This window comes from Thunnus albacares, chromosome 7 (assembly GCF_914725855.1).
Source record: "Thunnus albacares chromosome 7, fThuAlb1.1, whole genome shotgun sequence".
Classification (NCBI taxonomy): Eukaryota; Metazoa; Chordata; class Actinopteri; order Scombriformes; family Scombridae; genus Thunnus; species Thunnus albacares.
This window is the reverse complement of record NC_058112.1, coordinates 333573-350013: the sequence shown is the minus strand read 5'-3', so window position 1 is coordinate 350013 and position 16441 is coordinate 333573. Positions and strand designations below refer to the sequence as shown.

Below are 16441 nucleotides of genomic sequence, written 5' to 3'. Positions count from 1 at the left end.
TCGTCAAAGAAACGAAAACACGAAGAAGCTAAATGAAATCGGGACAAGCAACGGCATAAAACGAGGATAAACCCAGATGGAAATCCCTTATAAGAGAAATGTTTGCAAACTAACGCTGAAGTTTCCTGTTTTCTGCTGGACAGGTAAGAGTGTAATGTATATTTATTTTGCCCCACTGGTAATGGTTCAAAACCTAGATGATGCACAATGTTTACTAGCAGCACATTAGTTTCCCTGAAAAGAAACGCCACCACGTAACGTTAAATATTAGCACACTTTAGCCTCAGTTTGTGCCTCTCAGTTTGTGCCTCTCAGTTTTCTCACATTTTCTGTGGCAGTAAAACAACACTTAGCGCTGGTGATGTGCTAAAGACAGTAAGTCAGAGTAATGAGTTAGTGTGAAAGATAAACTGAGGAGAAGTCTGCTCATCACCCAGTTAATACATCCTGTGAATTTATATTTATATTTTTCACAGTGCTCCATGATTTCATTGTTTGCTCCTAATTTCTCATTTAGGAGCATATGTACACATTGGGGGGCAAAGTTAGCCTATAGTCCAACACAAGTAACATTTTCCCCGTTTCAATGTTGAAAAACATGTAATTGCTACCAGAGTTTTAATTTTACATTCATCAGTCAGAATTAGAATTTTTATTTATTTATTTTAGTATGTTTATCCAGGCCAGCCAAGGCTCCCAGCATCTTAGGACGTAACATAATGCATTACAAGGGTTTGTGACTGTGTCATAAAGCACTATTTTCTTGATGTTGCTGTTGTTTCTCCAGCTATGAGAGAGGTCCTGTAGCATCAATGCATGGTATTGCCTTTATCTTCATCCTAAAGTGACTGTGTAATTGGTCAGGGGTATGTCACCATGTGCCATTGATGGCTGGGAGTACGTTGGTTTTCATTACAACCAAAGAAAACAAAAGTTGTCACTGAATAGCTACTCGTCTCTGGCTGAAAGTGTGTTAATCAATTAAATAATCTGATCTAGTCTGTTGTTGGGATGAAAATCTGCATGGAATAAGGTTGAACAGTTTCTGGTGAGCACATTAGATAAATAGATGGATAGATGATTTATAATACTAAGTTCATTCATTTGTGCTGTTTTATTTTTCTCAGGCACTATGGGTTGGCATTATTCAACATGTCTTTGACATTCACACCCGCCATATCAGAAGTATTGCAGACCAAGTCAGGAGAGGTCTAAGTAAGTGATACACATTTGTTTGCCTATGTAGCATATTAACTTACCCTGTAAGTCCTACTCTTGGTTAAATAGCACTATTTTCACATGTACAACTGTATAAAATGTATGAAATAGTAAATTATCTCTCTGTGTAATGGTACTGTCTTCCACAGAAGCAGTCTTCCATGCAGCTGCTGCTCTACACACAGCTCCTGGAGCAGATGAGGGACAGTAGTGACAGTGAATCATGGGTGTTGTTCCTGCCATGAGAGCATCTTCATCCAGAGCAGTAAATTGAATACTTTTGGTGTGCTATTGGTCTGACCCTTGTCAGCTATTAAATGTGCCGCAATTTGACTGCTGGAAGGTGATCGGATAAGTTTAATCACACTGCTTTTAGTGTTCAAACAGACTAATGATTTGATAGATTATTCTGTCTTTATCAGAATCAACTCTGAAGAACACTGAATAAGCTGTCAAAATGTTTGTTTGAACAGTAAAAGCTGCATGTTTATGTTATTCTTTTATTGTCCAGATTGGAAAGGATGTCCAAAAATGTTTCTGTTAAATAAAAGATATTTTTATTACAAATATCATTATTCTTAGTGTTGTTTTTTTATATTTTTATTTTGTGGTTCAAACTAGTGAATTACAGTTAACATAATCTGAAGTGGCAATGAAAATTAATCCATAACATCTACTACAATGCTCTGTTCTGAGGATTAGTGGTATTCCAACTTCACTGCTGTTTTATATTGTTTTATAAATATAAATAATGACAATATAAATTAATGGTGGAAGTGGTAATGACAATATACTGGCTGCAGGGAAATACTGTCATTGTATAAGTATATATTAATATGTTTATCATTGCAATTATCACAGCACATCTGATGAATATCTTTTATTTGATAAACTTGCACATTTAAGTTGAACAAATGTGAATATATAAACAAAAAGGTTTTTTTATTTTTATTTTTACTGGTGATACTGTTGACAAGACATAGTGGAAAGGAAAAAAAAAAGACAAATCAAGCAAATAGACAAACAAACAAAAATAATGACAAACAACAGCAATGACAACGTCATATTACAATGAAATAGATAGTAAATGTAGAAAGCAACTAAGCAATATGGATTGATTGTGGGAAAGGGGAGGGGGGGTGAGTGAATGAAAGTGAGAAAAGAGAGAGAGAGGAGGGGAGGAAAGAAAAACTGAGAGCGTCAATAATTATTATAATAATAATGATAATAATAACAATACAGCAATATAATGTAATAATGATAATAGTCTTGTTTGATAGTATACTGTGGCGGCGGTAGCGGCAGAGGCAGCCACAATAACAGTGAAATGGGGTAAATAATTAGCTATTTATATTAATTTATATCAATTTATATCTATTTGAGTGTATATCAATTAAATTAATTTAATATGGCTATGGGGGGTGGAGCCAAACACACAGAGCCCAAGGAGGGGAGGCCACCATCACCCTCCCACACGACAGCCAGCCTCCCCAGCAACACAGCCACAGCCCAGGGACCAGACCAGCTGAGACCAGCTAAGGGGTATTCCTCCTGTAATATTTGTTTGTTTTGCTTCTTTCCCCTTTTCCCCTTCTCTGTCTTTTGTTGTTTGTTTGTTTGCCGTTCTGTTTTGGAGACGGTCCAAACAAAAAAAACAAAAAAAGACATAAACAAAAAGTTTAATAATTATCCAGAAAATATAGAAAATGTATAGAACAAGTATAAAATAAATAAAATATCAGAAATGTAACAAATAAATATGAGATGATTTGATGCCTTGATGATGAATAGGCAGGTGTGTGAGTACCTGAGATACTGTGTGGACGTTCCAGAGGACCTAGAGGGAAACTCAGTGGCCAGGTGTGAAACCAGTGTGATGTCTTTGGAGAACCAGGGAACTTGTCCCTGATCCTCCAAACAGCAACTGGGGATGGCAAGTCAGTTTCCCTGGCCTAAAGAGCCATGCTGTCAATAGATGAAATGTCTATAGGCAGCATAACGGTACTCCCAGTTGTCATCCCCAGGCTTCCTGGTTTGGCCAAATACCATAATGTCCTCCCAGTACCGCCTGTGAATGCATAAAAAGCATTTTCAAGACAGTACTGGGAGAAGTGCGGTATTATTATTACACAATCTGCAGGGTACTGGCCACAGCATTTCCTCTCCCGGTCCGTAGGCATGTCTGTACTACAAGTACACCATGGTACCCCTGGCACTCCAGCAAACGGTGGAACACCATGCCTGCACTGATGCATCATCAAGGCACAAACCACCCCTTACCATCCAGCCAGCAACGGGCAGTGCAAACAATTTAATAGGATGCTTCATGACCTATTGAGGACATTGCCAGGCTCCTGGAAGCGGGATTGGGTTTCTTGTCTTCTGCAAGTGTTGTTTTGCTATAACACTACGCCACATCAGAGTACAGTAGAGTCTCCTTTTTTTCTGATGTTTGGTCGTGAGCCTAGGCTCCCCATGGACTTTCTTTTGGGTCGGGTCCGGGACCCTGAGCCAGGGGAAGTACAGGACTGGATGACTGAGCATCAGGCGAGGCTCAAGGTGGCATTTGAGAATGCTCGTGCAAGGTTGTTGGCGGCTGCAGGCAGACGGAAAGAGCGGCACGATCAGCATGTTCGGGAGGCTCCTCTGCAGGTGGGCCAGCTGGTCTACCTCCGAGACCTTGGTGTTAGGGGTCGACACAAGCTCCATGACGAAGGCTCAGCAAGTGCACAGAGACATGCTGAAGGCTCAGATCAGCCCTGGTGCTCATCCTCCCAGGGCACTGCCTCCACCCGCTTCAGCAGCATTCACAGGCTCCTCTGCTTTGTCCGAGGATGGCGAGCTATGGTTGCTAGCCCATGGAACTTCTGCACCTGTTGCCACCGAGGCACCAGTCCAATCCTGCTCTACAGGCCTTGCAACTCCAGGGGATGCTCAGCCCAACCCACACCCAGGTTCAGAATCGGAGCATTCCCACTCAGTGGCTGCTTCCTCTAGTGGTCACACCAACCCCTCTCAGTCGACTTTGTGTCAAACTGGCCGGTCCACCGCCAGTCAACATTCCAATCAATTCAATCAATTTTTATTTATATAGCGCCAAATCACAACAAAAGTCATCTCAAGGCACTTTTCACATAGAGCAGGTCAAGACCGTACTCTTTCATTTACAGAGACCCAACAATTCCCCCATGAGCAAGCACTTGGCGACAGCGGTAAGGAAAAACTCCCCTTTAATGGGTAGAAACCTCAAGCAGAACACAGCTCTTGGTGGGCGGCCATCTGCTTTGACCGGTTGGGTTGAGAGAGAGAAAGAAAGAGGGAAGGGGGGGGGGGGTTGGGGCGGCAGAATAGCAACAATCATAACAACAACAGCAACAGCAACAGCCAGGGAAGGATGCCAACAGGTCTGTGAAGGACTGAGAAGGCTCGGCCCAGAACCCAGGGTTTCCTGCGAGATGAGAAAGCACAAAAAAACTCCAGGGAAGAAGCAAAGTTAGTGACATGCATTGATGTTACATGAATGCATACAGATGTAGAGGAGGAGGAGGAGAGAGGAGCTCAGTGCATCATGGGAAGTCCCCCAGCAGTCTAGGCCTATAGCAGCATAACTAAGGGCTGATCCAAGGTGAGCCTGGTCGGCCCTAACTATAAGCTTTATCAAAAAGGAAAGTTTTAAGCCTTCTCTTAAACATAGAGAGGGTGTCTGCACCCCGGACCTAATCTGGAAGATGGTTCCACAGGAGAGGAGCCTGATAGCTGAAGGCTCTGCCTCCCATTCTACTTTTAAAGACTGTAGGAACCACCAGTAAGCCTGCATTCTAGGCGCACAGTGTTCTACTGGGATAATACGGTACTATGAGCTCTTCAAGATATGATGGTGCCTGACCATTAAGGGCTTTGTAAGTTAGCGAGGCTAAAATGGGAGAAATGTGATCTCTTTTTCTAGTTTTAGTCAGTACACATGCAGCTGCATTCTGGACCAGCTGGAGAGTCTTTAGAGACTTGTTAGAGTAGCCTGATAATAAGGAATTGCAATAATCCTGGTCAAAGATAACTCCCAGATTCCTTACGGTGGTGCTGGAGGCCAGGGTAATGCCATCCAGAGTAGCTATATCATTAGATAATGTGTTTCTAAGGTGTTTAGGGCCAAGCACAATAACTTCGGTTTTATCTGAGTTTAGAAGTAGAAAATTGCAGGTCATCCAGGTCTTTATGTCCTTAAGGCATGCTTGGAGTTTGTTTAACTGATTGGTTTCATCAGGCTTCACTGATAAATATAATTGGGTATTATCTGCATAACAATGAAAATTTATGGAGTGTTTCCTAATAATATTACCTAAAGGAAGCATATACAAGGTGAATAGAATTGGTCCAAGTACAGAACCTTGTGGAACTCCGTGTCTAACTTTTGCCTTCACGGAGGATTCATCATTAACATGTACAAACTGAAATCGGTCTGATAAATAGGACTTAAACCAGCTTAATGCAGTTCCTTTAATGCCAATTAAATGTTCCAGTCTCTGCAAAAGGATTTGATAGTCAATTGTGTCGAATGCAGCACTAAGATCTAACAGGACAAGTATAGAGACAAATCCTTTGTCCAATGCAGTAAGGAGGTCATTTGTGACTTTCACCAGTGCTGTCTCTGTGCTATGATGTGCTCTAAATCCTGACTGAAAATCCTCAAATAAACTATTGTTATGTAGAAAGTCACATAACTGATTGGCAACTGCTTTCTCAAGGAGAAATGGAAGGTTAGATATAGGTCAATAATTGGCTAAAATGCCTGAATCAAGAGTAGGCTTCTTAAGAAGAGGTTTAATTACAGCTACTTTAAAGGACTGTGGTACATAGCCTGTTACTAAAGACAGATTGATCATATCTAGTAAAGAAGTGCTAACTAAGAGTAAGGCTTCCTTAAGCAGCCTAGTTGGGATGGGGTCTAAGAGACAGGTTGATGGTTTAACTGAACAAATCATTGAAGTTAGTTCAGAAAAGTCGACTGGAGAAAAACAGTCCAAATGTATGTCAGGATTTACAACTGTTTCTAAGGTGCCTGTGTTTGGGGAGAAAACGGTGCCTGTTGAGGGCAGGAGGTGGTTAATTTTGTCTCTAATAGTTAGAATTTTATCATTAAAGAAGCTCATAAAGTCATTACTACTGAGAACTATAGGAATACATGGATCAATAGAGTTATGACTCTTTGTCAGCCTGGCCAAAGTGCTGAAAAGGAACCTAGGGCTGTGTTTATTCTCTTCTATTAATGCTGAGTAATAGGCGGCTCTGGCATTACAGAGGGCCTTCCTATATGTTTTAAGACTATTTTGCCAGACTAAGTGAGATTCTTCCACTTTGGTGGAACGCCAAATCCTTTCCAATTCCGTGATGTTTGCTTTAATTTGCGGGTTTGGGAGTTATACCATGGAGCTAACTTCTTATGTTTTATTATCTTCCTTTTTAAGGGGGCAATGGAGTCAAGTGTTATTCGTAATGAGCCTGCAGCACTATCAACAAGATTATCTATTTGGGAGGGACTAAAGTTAACATAAGAGTCCTCTGTAGTACTGAGACATGGTATTGAATTCAGTACTGATGGAATTGCTTCCTTAAATTCATCTGCAACACTATCAGATAGACATCTAGTGAGGACATTTTTGTCTAATGGTGTGTAATCCAGTAATAGGAATTCAAAAGTTATTAAAAAATGATCTGATTATAAGACAGACAAGGAATAGGATTTTGTGGAAAAATTATTAAATGTTCAATTTCAATCCCATAAGTCAGAACAAGGTCTAGGGTGTGGTTAAGACAGTGAGTGGGATTATTTACACACTGAGAGAAGCCAATTGAGTCTAATAATGAGATAAATGCAGTACTGAGACTGTCATTATCGACGTCCACATGAATATTAAAATCACCTACTATAATCACTTTATCTGTACTAAGGACTAAGTTTGATAAAAAACTCTGAGAATTCAGATAGGAATTCAGAGTACAGGCCAGGAGGATGGTACACTATAGCAAGTAGAACTGGCTGTAAAGTTTTCCAGGTTGGCAGAGAGAGACTAAGAACAAGGCTTTCGAATGAGTTATAATTAAGTTTAAGTCTAGGGTTGATGATTAGGCTTGAGTTGAAAATGGCTGCAACTCCTCCTCCTTGGCCAGTGTCTCGAGAAATGTGAGTATTAATATGACTGGGGGAGTGGATTCATTTAGGCTGACATATTCTTCATGACACAGCCAGGTTTCAGTAAGACAAAATAAATCAATATGATGATCTGAGATTAAATCGTTTACTAATACAGCTTTAGATGACAGAGATCTAATGTTCAAGAGTCCACATTTAATTATCTTATTTTGTTGTACTATTGCAGTAGTGGTTTTAATTTTTACTAGATTTTCATAAATGACTCTTCTTTTGTTTACTTTGGATTTAATTGATTTAAGTGGTCGGGGGACAGACATAGTCTGTATGTGGTTTTGGGTGGGTAACTGCTCTAATGGAAGCGCAGAGAAGCGTGTAGGACTGCAGCTCTGCTTCCTGGTCTCAACTCTGGGTTGTCATGGTTTTGGTCTTCTAATAAACTCAGCCATATTTCTAGATATGAGAGCAGCTCCATCCAAAGTGGGATGTATGCCATCTCTCCTAATCAGACCAGGTCTCCCCCAGAAAGTCTGCCAATTATCTATGAAGCCCACATTGTTTGCTGGACACCACCTCGACAGCCAGCGGTTGAATTGTGACATGTGGCTATACATGTCATCACTGGTCAGATTAGCCAGTGGTCCAGAGAAAATTATGGAGTCCGACATTGTTTTTGCAAATGTACACACCGACTCAACATTAATTTTGGTGACCTCCGATTGGCGTAATCGGGAGTCGTTGCCACCAACATGGATGACAATCGTACCATATTTACGTTTATTCTTAGCCAGCAGTTTTAAATTTGACTCAATGTCGCCCGCTTTGGCCCCAGGAATACATTTAACTATGGCTGCTGGTGTCGCTAATTTCACGTTTCTGAGTATGGAGCTGCCAATAATCAGAGTTGGTTTCTCAGCAGGTGTGTTACTGAGGGGGGAGAACCTGTTAGAAACATGAACTGGTTGGTGGTGAACCGTGGGCTTCTGCTTAGGGCTATGCTTCCCTCGGACAGTCACCCAGCCACCCTGGCTTCCCGGCTGCTCAGGAACTACCGGGGGAGTGGGAGTTATGCTAGGTCGGCCCGCACCGGCTACTGAGGGCTGGCTAACTATATTAGCTGATGATTGTTTTTCCATGGTGCGGAGCCACGCTTCCAATTCACTGAGCCTCGCCTCCAGTACTGCAAATAAACTACACTTATTACACGTACCACTATCACTAAAGGAGGCAGAGGAATAACTAAACATTTGACACACTGAGCAAGAGAGAGCAGGAGAACGACAGGGAGAGAGAGAAGCCATCGCTAACTGCTTAGTTTAAGTTAGCTGCTAATGCTATCTGCAGAGCTGAAATAACAAACAACTGTGCGATTGGCGTGAAAAGTCGCTAAGAGAAAAGCACTGAGAGTGCTTGTGTAGAAATAGCGAAAGTTTAAATATACAGCAGGTATTAATCCACAGTAATGTGATATCTAGAAAAATCAACTGAGTTGAGAGCAGCAACAACACTATCAGTAGACACAGTCGGCAACCGGAAATGACACAATACGCTTACCGTAGCACGTCAGCACGCCAGCATTTCCAATGTTCACCGCCTCCCCCAGCCTGTTGCCATCAGGGCTAATGGCATACTCCAACCTGCACAGGCTGTGGTAAATACTCAGTCAGTCCTGTTTATACCTTGGTCCTAGCTTTGCTTCAACTAGTAGTTCGTCGTCGGGGCGACGACACAGAAACGGGGGGTGGAATGTGGCAGGTTGAGTGCTGCTCCACCTCCACTTCCATCTCCCAATTAGTTTCACCTGCGGCTGACTGCGCCGCGGTGCCACCTGGTTTATTAGTCCTGCTTTCACTCGAGTGCTCAGATGTGCCTGGCGTCAATCAGGTGAGGACTCTGTCTGGTGTGCTCCAGTTGACAGCACAAAACAACTTGTGAGTAGGCATAGGTGCTGCTATACATGTTTTATGGGACATTATGGTGTGACAGCGGCCGTTGTGTGACCATTTTACAGCGGTGTTGGCCGAGCCGGTTTGGTGTGCAGCTGTGAGGATTTGAGGGAGCGCGGCATCTGCTCTACGCCTGCATCATGAGGTGGTGATTGTATGTTGAGCCAGGTGTTAAGCTCTCTTTGCTTGGGTAAGACTGACAGTATTTATAACTACTATATGTTAAGGGTAATTGCTGTATATAAAAATGGTCCTGCTTTCTGTCTGCTGTAGCTGTTAAGGCCACAGTTTGTGCCTCCTCTCCTCCTGCGCTCTGTGTGGGGCTGCATTGTGCAGCCAGGTGATTTGTGCCACCAGCTGGGCATCCTGAAGGACGGCTTTCCACGGCCTCGAGCCCTGGTGCAGCCTCTCCATCTCTCTCTCTCTTCTTTGCTGCTGCTGCTGCCAGTATTTACACACGCTGCTTAAAGTGCACAGTGTGTTTCTGCAGCTTTGGTTCTCCATCCCATCACAACTCCTGTTTTGATTCAGTTCTCTTCTTTTTGCTTATTGATTTAATTGTTGTGGGTTAATTATTTTCTTTTTGTTTATTTAGTTTAACATTAGCTGTTAGGGTTACTGCTACCACTCCTGGTCTCTGCCCACAGCTGAGTTTGGGTTAATTTTGTTTTGTTATTATCTGCTGCTTTGTGTTTTCTTTGTTTGTATATTTTTAGTTAGTGTCAGTTACTGAATTAGTTATTTTGCTTATTCTTTTTTTTTGTTTGTGTGTATGTGGGTGTGAGTGCTGTGTGTGTGTTTTAGTATAGCCCTCCTGTTTTAACTGTGTAATTTACTGTATCTGCCTGAGTGTCCCCCTATGAGCAGTATTATAATTTTGTTTCTTTTCTTTTCTTTTAGGACAGGCGCTGGCGAGGTGTGCAGCGAGTGTCCCCGGTGGTGGTTCCCCTCTCGTCCCCTGTACTTTGGCGTGACACATGATGGTTTGGTTAATAGTGTTTTTTTTTTAGTTTCAGTTGTGCTTCCACCCCCTTTTTTTGTTTTAGTCTGCCCGCTAACTAAGCCCTAGCCTTGTTCCTACTATTTATTTTAGTTATTTCATACCACAATTAACTTTGTTGTTTTGGCACTCAGGCTGTTTACCAGTGACATCTTTCTGTTCTTTTAATTACAGTAAATCTTAATCAATACATTTTTGTAGTTGGAAGTCCATCTCCCGTCCTCTCAGTGTGGCGAATCTGTGTGACCTCCTATTATTAAGGGTACTCATCAGTGTATTTCCTGGGGTGCAATTCCCCAGGTGGCGTAGTTGTGAAACTTTCCCTGTCCTACCCATCTTTGGCCACAAGGGTAAACCTAAAACAAAATGTTATCTGGATGCTGACGTGCTTTACCAGTAACTTACATGACAGAAGGTGACAAACATGACAGTGTGAGTGGCTCACAGTGACATACAGATGGCTGGTGTTATAGATCATTTTGCTATAGTGAAATCGAATTTATATTATATTTTGTTAGCTTTATTTTTTCATGGGTGGCTATGATGTGATGCTCACTTATACAGTCATATTTGCGGCAGTAGCTATGAGATGTAATTCAAAAATCACCAGTTATATGTTTGTGAATGTGTGACGAATCTGCTGACAGAGGCAGACTACAGCTGCTGCTGTTAGGTACAGAAACCAGTTAGCTTGAAAACCAGTTGGGACATAACACTGGGATGGTGTGCAGGGTTGGGAGGGTTACTTTTTTTTTCCATAACACCATCCCCGGCATCACCACCTACAGTCCGAAAATACTTTTCAGTGGTAGTAGTAGTAGTATTGAAAGGTTAGCTAGGTAACTAACATTAATTTTAACCAACTGGATTTCAGTGTAGCTAACATTAGCAGTTGGTCTTACCTTTAAATGTTTCTTCAACTTGGATGTTGAGTACTTGGATGATGACAGCATTTTCACAGCTGGATGGCATGACTTGCTTGCTTCCTATTCTGCTTTAAATACAAAATAATGGTGAAATTTCCACCAAGTGAAAGCATTTTCTTCACTTGAGGCCATGTTGGCAACTGCAGGGTTTCACAGACCAGAGTCATGTGAGACTCATTAAGTGTTGTAATGTGTGTGCATGTATGCATGGTAGAATATTCTTTATTTTAAAATGCATTTTAAAATTGTAATCTTGCTAATAATCCCCATTTTTACAAAATGTATTGCTAATCTGATTACGTCTTTTTTTTCTCTAACTGTAACAGTATAGTTATTTTTTGTATCCTAATTACGTAACGCCATTCCATGTATTCCGTTACTCCCCAAGCCTGGGCATAAAATATGCACATTTTGTCCTAAATGGTTATATGGTCGGCATCACTGTATAAAGATAAGCAATATATTCAAATGCTGACATTTCTTCTTTGTGTGGACTTTAACTTGAAAAAGAAAAATGAAAAAGACATGACCCTGATGGCCAAATGTGAGCATTTCTCATTGCAACTTGCAAATCAAAAATGGTGGCATATCAGCAGATCATAGCTTGTGATCTCAAGTACTCAGAGGATGCCACAACAGTTGGAGAACATTGAGAGAGCAGACTTTGAAAGTATGTACGTGATCAGGATTGGTTGCTCAAATCTTATGCTACTCTTAAGTCATGCCTGTGTGCCCTCAAATCTGACTGTGATCAGAAACTAAATAGATTTGAAAGTGTACGCATATTACATTTTTACAAATAGGTTTTTACCATCCAGTCTATTATAAGAATATTATGATAGAATATTAAGTGCTTTTACTGAGTACAGAATGACCATGTATATTAAATGTGAAATACTTCCATTTCTGAGAATGTACCATGCCCTCACCTGCTATAACTCTGCTCCTGGTTTTTATCAGAGACAGGTAACTTCTGGTTATCTGTGATATGGATGATGAGCTTCAGTTATGCTAAGCAGCATCATGCCAGCCAGCACTCAGGTTCAGACATGTAGCAAAAACCCTAGAGAGCACAGACACCCCTCACACTGCCAGAGTAAAACGTAATAGGTAGACTCTCCAGGGGATAGACCATCACTTTCTACTGCTTTAGCATCACATTACATTACCTCATAGCAATTCCCACGATGGCATCACTGGTCCACCTGACAACCTCCACCCCATGGCACTGCTGAAAGCCTGGCAGCACACACAAGCCTACAGTAAATATACTGTATCACCTGTTCAGGGTTGGTGTTATTAGGTGAAGAAAAGGAAGAACACTATTGCAGAAAATTAATTTAAACTGGCACAAAATTCTATTTGGGCCTCACACCTAAGCAGATGCATTTCTAACTGAGCACTTTTTCCTGACTCAATTGCCCCTAAAACACATTTCCCATATTTCCATGTCCCTGTATTCTGATGAGAATAAGATTGCTTCACCTTACTCTTGATTGGAGGGACCTAAAATGCTATACCTGCTCCATCTAGCCCTGACTTTCCCAAAAGGACAGAAAAGGTGTTTATTTTATTTTCTTTTAATTGCCAAAATAAGTAGTGGCAGCAATTCACTATAAATGAAGTACTCAAGCTGTCTCTAAAGCTGGCACTGTACAGATTAGCTCAATTTTAATCCTGAATTGTTTTTAGAATTGGGATGAAAATCTGTGAGATTGGTTGTCATTTCACGTGCAGTTTGAGGTCACAACACCTGAATAATTACCTGAACAATCAACGATCTAGCTATCGGACAGCCAGATGAATTTCTTGCATGTAATTTTGGTCAGCTGTCTTGCAGTTTGAGCAGTTCCATGGTCCAATTTCCCACAATTCAACATAGTTACCTCACTACGCTTGTGCAGAAGTAAACAATAACAAATATGGTGCAGACAAGTGCAAGTGTATTGCGTGAACATAATCAGTGGAGATCTCTGTGGTTGTAGAGTAAAAGTAAGCTGCCTTTCTCTTTTTTGACAACTTTGAGGATGCAGCAATCTTGTTTGAATAGAACTGTGTTGTAATTGTGAATTGACAAACCCATTAATGAAAACCACAGTGTGTCCTTATTCAGAGCTGGTATAGTGCAGTGATGCATCTCTGTGCATTCATCAAGACAGAAACTATGGAGTCTGACTTAACGCCATGCCAGCACATGACGTTGAGTTGATGTAGTATAATACCTCATCTGGCATTAACCTTTGATCTGTATCTGAATATCTGGATAATGGAAGTCTATATGCATGTAGAACATACTGGGATTGGAATGTGATCAGAACAACAAGACTGCTTCTAAACATGGACACACTATGATCAGATCTAAGCAGGTGTAAATGCAATCTGTACAACCTGTAACTAGCAAGTCATCCCTCGCAAAAGATGAATGACATCTGCACATGGAATTGCTTCTCTTGACAAGGGGCCCGTTCCATGGATGTATAATAAGAGCTGGATACTGAACAAAAAATGGCACCCATTCAGTCCAAGAATTTCTCAGCTAGTGCATACACCAAAGAAAGTTTCTAGCTTCCAGGTTTGCTTCTGCATTGTGTGGCCTACTGAATATGCACAGTAGTGTTTCCCTCACTGGCCCCACCTGCGAATTCCTGCTTGGCCCATAGACTTTTCATTGTGATGATTTCATGGATTTTTAAATCACTTTTCTAGGCTTGAGGAAAGTTTTACAAATATAAAACCTCCATGGATCAAAAATTCATAATAGAAAGAGTCTTAATTGACCTAGTGTGCAGTTTGAGGTGTCCTGTCAACAGTTTTACAATGTCTCTTTTACAACGTGGTCTACGGGGAAAATGCTTTTTGGGCCGCAGGGGCATTTTTCACTGCAATACCACAAGTGACCACAGAGAAAAATTAGCTAAAAGGCTGAGCAGCAGAGCCCTATCCAGCTCTTGTAATACATCCATGGTCCATTCTAGAAAGTAGGTTCCACAAACTCTGAGTCTAACACTGAACTCTGAGTTGATGAACCCTGAGAAAGGAAATCCTGAGTTTTTGGTTCCAGAACAGCTGATCAGAGTCAGTTCAATCAACTCTAAGGATGTTCACTCTGAGTTATGCGTGTGCGTGGTAAAAAGGAAAAAAGCCATCATCAATGAAGCTCCGATACTACGGTTCACCATGGCAACAGGTAAATAAAAGGCAGAGTCTCCATTTTAATCTGGTGGACATAGAGATATTAATGCATGTGTATGCAGATGGTGCACATTTAACTTTAAAAAAAGAGCCTGAGTCAGAGCGGGAAAAGTGTCAATAAGTTATCAACATAAAGTTTTAATCAGTGTTGTCCATTAATTCATCATTTACCAGACTTACATTTCCTTCATGATGATAAAGTGGAATCTGACTGTGTATTAGGCTGTAACCTGCATTACATTTTAAATATATTTGTTCACTTTTAAACTTAGACAAAACACAGGAGGCAGTAACTGAAGATGAAAAATATAGTTAAAGATTTAAGAAACATTTAGATCAAAGACAGAGACATGATTGTAAGCTCACAGTCTGATCCATTAATAATGTGTTTGGTGATCTGCACATGAAAAGGCGTCAAGGTTAAAATCAGTAGATTTTAAAATTTTAGACATCCATTTGTATCTTGGCTCAATAGCATTCAGTGATGCTGCTTGATCCTGCTCAGTTAGAAATATTAACATCTAATGTCCAATATAATGGGAATTATGTTCCATCAGTGCAACCAATCACAACATGAGTGATTGAGATAATTATTCACTGATTTGATGTATCTAAAGCTTCATAGCAATTGTTTAAATTTAAACAAAATTGAGATTAAGCATGCAATAAACATTTCAGTGCAGGAGCTGCTCTAACAAAGTGACAGCTGTCTTGTGTGCACAGTCTCACAATGTTATAACAGAAGGACATAGAGGCAGAGGTTTTATTCTGAACTGAGGGTTAATTCATGCTGTTATATTTAAATACGAAAGCAAAAACTGCTGTTCAAAGAGATGACTCATGTGCATAAAAGCGGTAACTTTAGAAAGTCCTGAGTATCTAAATCCAACCAGGATTTTGATTCTGACAGACCTCCACTAATTAATGCGCCTCAAAATGCACTTTGATACGGACTGAATGAATGATGACATGAAACATTGTGTCTGGCTCTGTAAAAGAGAAGAGACAGAGAGAAACTCAGTTTGTTGAAGAAAACCTAACAGTGAGCAGGTTAGGTTCACAGAGTAAGTTACCATGGTAACTGACCCAGAGTTCTCTTTCTGGAGTATTTCTGGAGTTTCCCTCATCTCAGAGATAACTCAGAGTTTTCACTAAACCCACTTTCTGGAATACCACCCAGAGATGGGCTATGCTTGTTGACAACTCTTCCAACCCCACCTAACTAATCTGCATATTAAGGTCAGATCACAGTGCAGCAGGTCTAAATGTAAGGGAATGTTGGTGGTGGAGTGAATGTTTTTATCCAGATAATGTATCCAGATACAGATTAGTAGATGTGTGTGTGTGTGTGTGTGTGTGTGTGAATATGGGTGCTACCTGTGTATATCTGGCTGTGCAGATACATTTGGATTTATTTGGTGAAGATCACTGTGGTTACCCCAACATAAATTAATGAATTTGTATTAAATGAATGAACTTTGGTTTAAAGCAAATGACATGAACTCAACAGTAACAAACTGTCCAGAAACCTTGCCATTAACAGCTTTAATGGTAACTATTCATGCTGGTATTATGGTGGTTTTGTCCATAACTATGGTCCAGGGCTACAGTCAAATATTCATTTCATTTTTGAGATTTGAGGAACTGGTAACTTCACTAGACACAGCTTTACAAAGGAGTCAGTCAGGCAAACAACTGTGTGTTCTGTAGGTTATCCAGAGTGGCAGCAATACTGTTTCTGGAAACACACATTGTTGTGTTGAGTTTTTTTAGTGTTGTTTAGTTAAGTTTTTTGAGAAACCTGGATATGTTAGCTGGAGTGTTCTGATAGAAACCAGGACACTGGCATGTAAACACCTTATCCAGGTTTCCAATCATTCTCTGCTATGTTCACAGGTGTATCATCAATGTTAAGTTATGCAGTAGTTAATCAGTAATACAAAAAATAGGATGGTCTGACTTCAGTAAGGCAGATCATGAAATGTGTTGTCACTCATGTTTTCTACTACTGGTG

General features: G+C 40.8%; 1 long non-coding RNA gene across 1 annotated transcript; it reads left to right on the top strand.

Moving 5' to 3' along the window:
• The first annotated feature begins 8624 nt into the window (after nucleotides 1–8624).
• LOC122986030 lies at nucleotides 8625–10516 on the top strand. The gene is made up of 2 exons (XR_006404224.1): nucleotides 8625–9499; nucleotides 10210–10516. It is a non-coding gene; the product is annotated as an uncharacterized LOC122986030 (long non-coding RNA).
• The last annotated feature ends 5925 nt before the right edge of the window (nucleotides 10517–16441 follow it).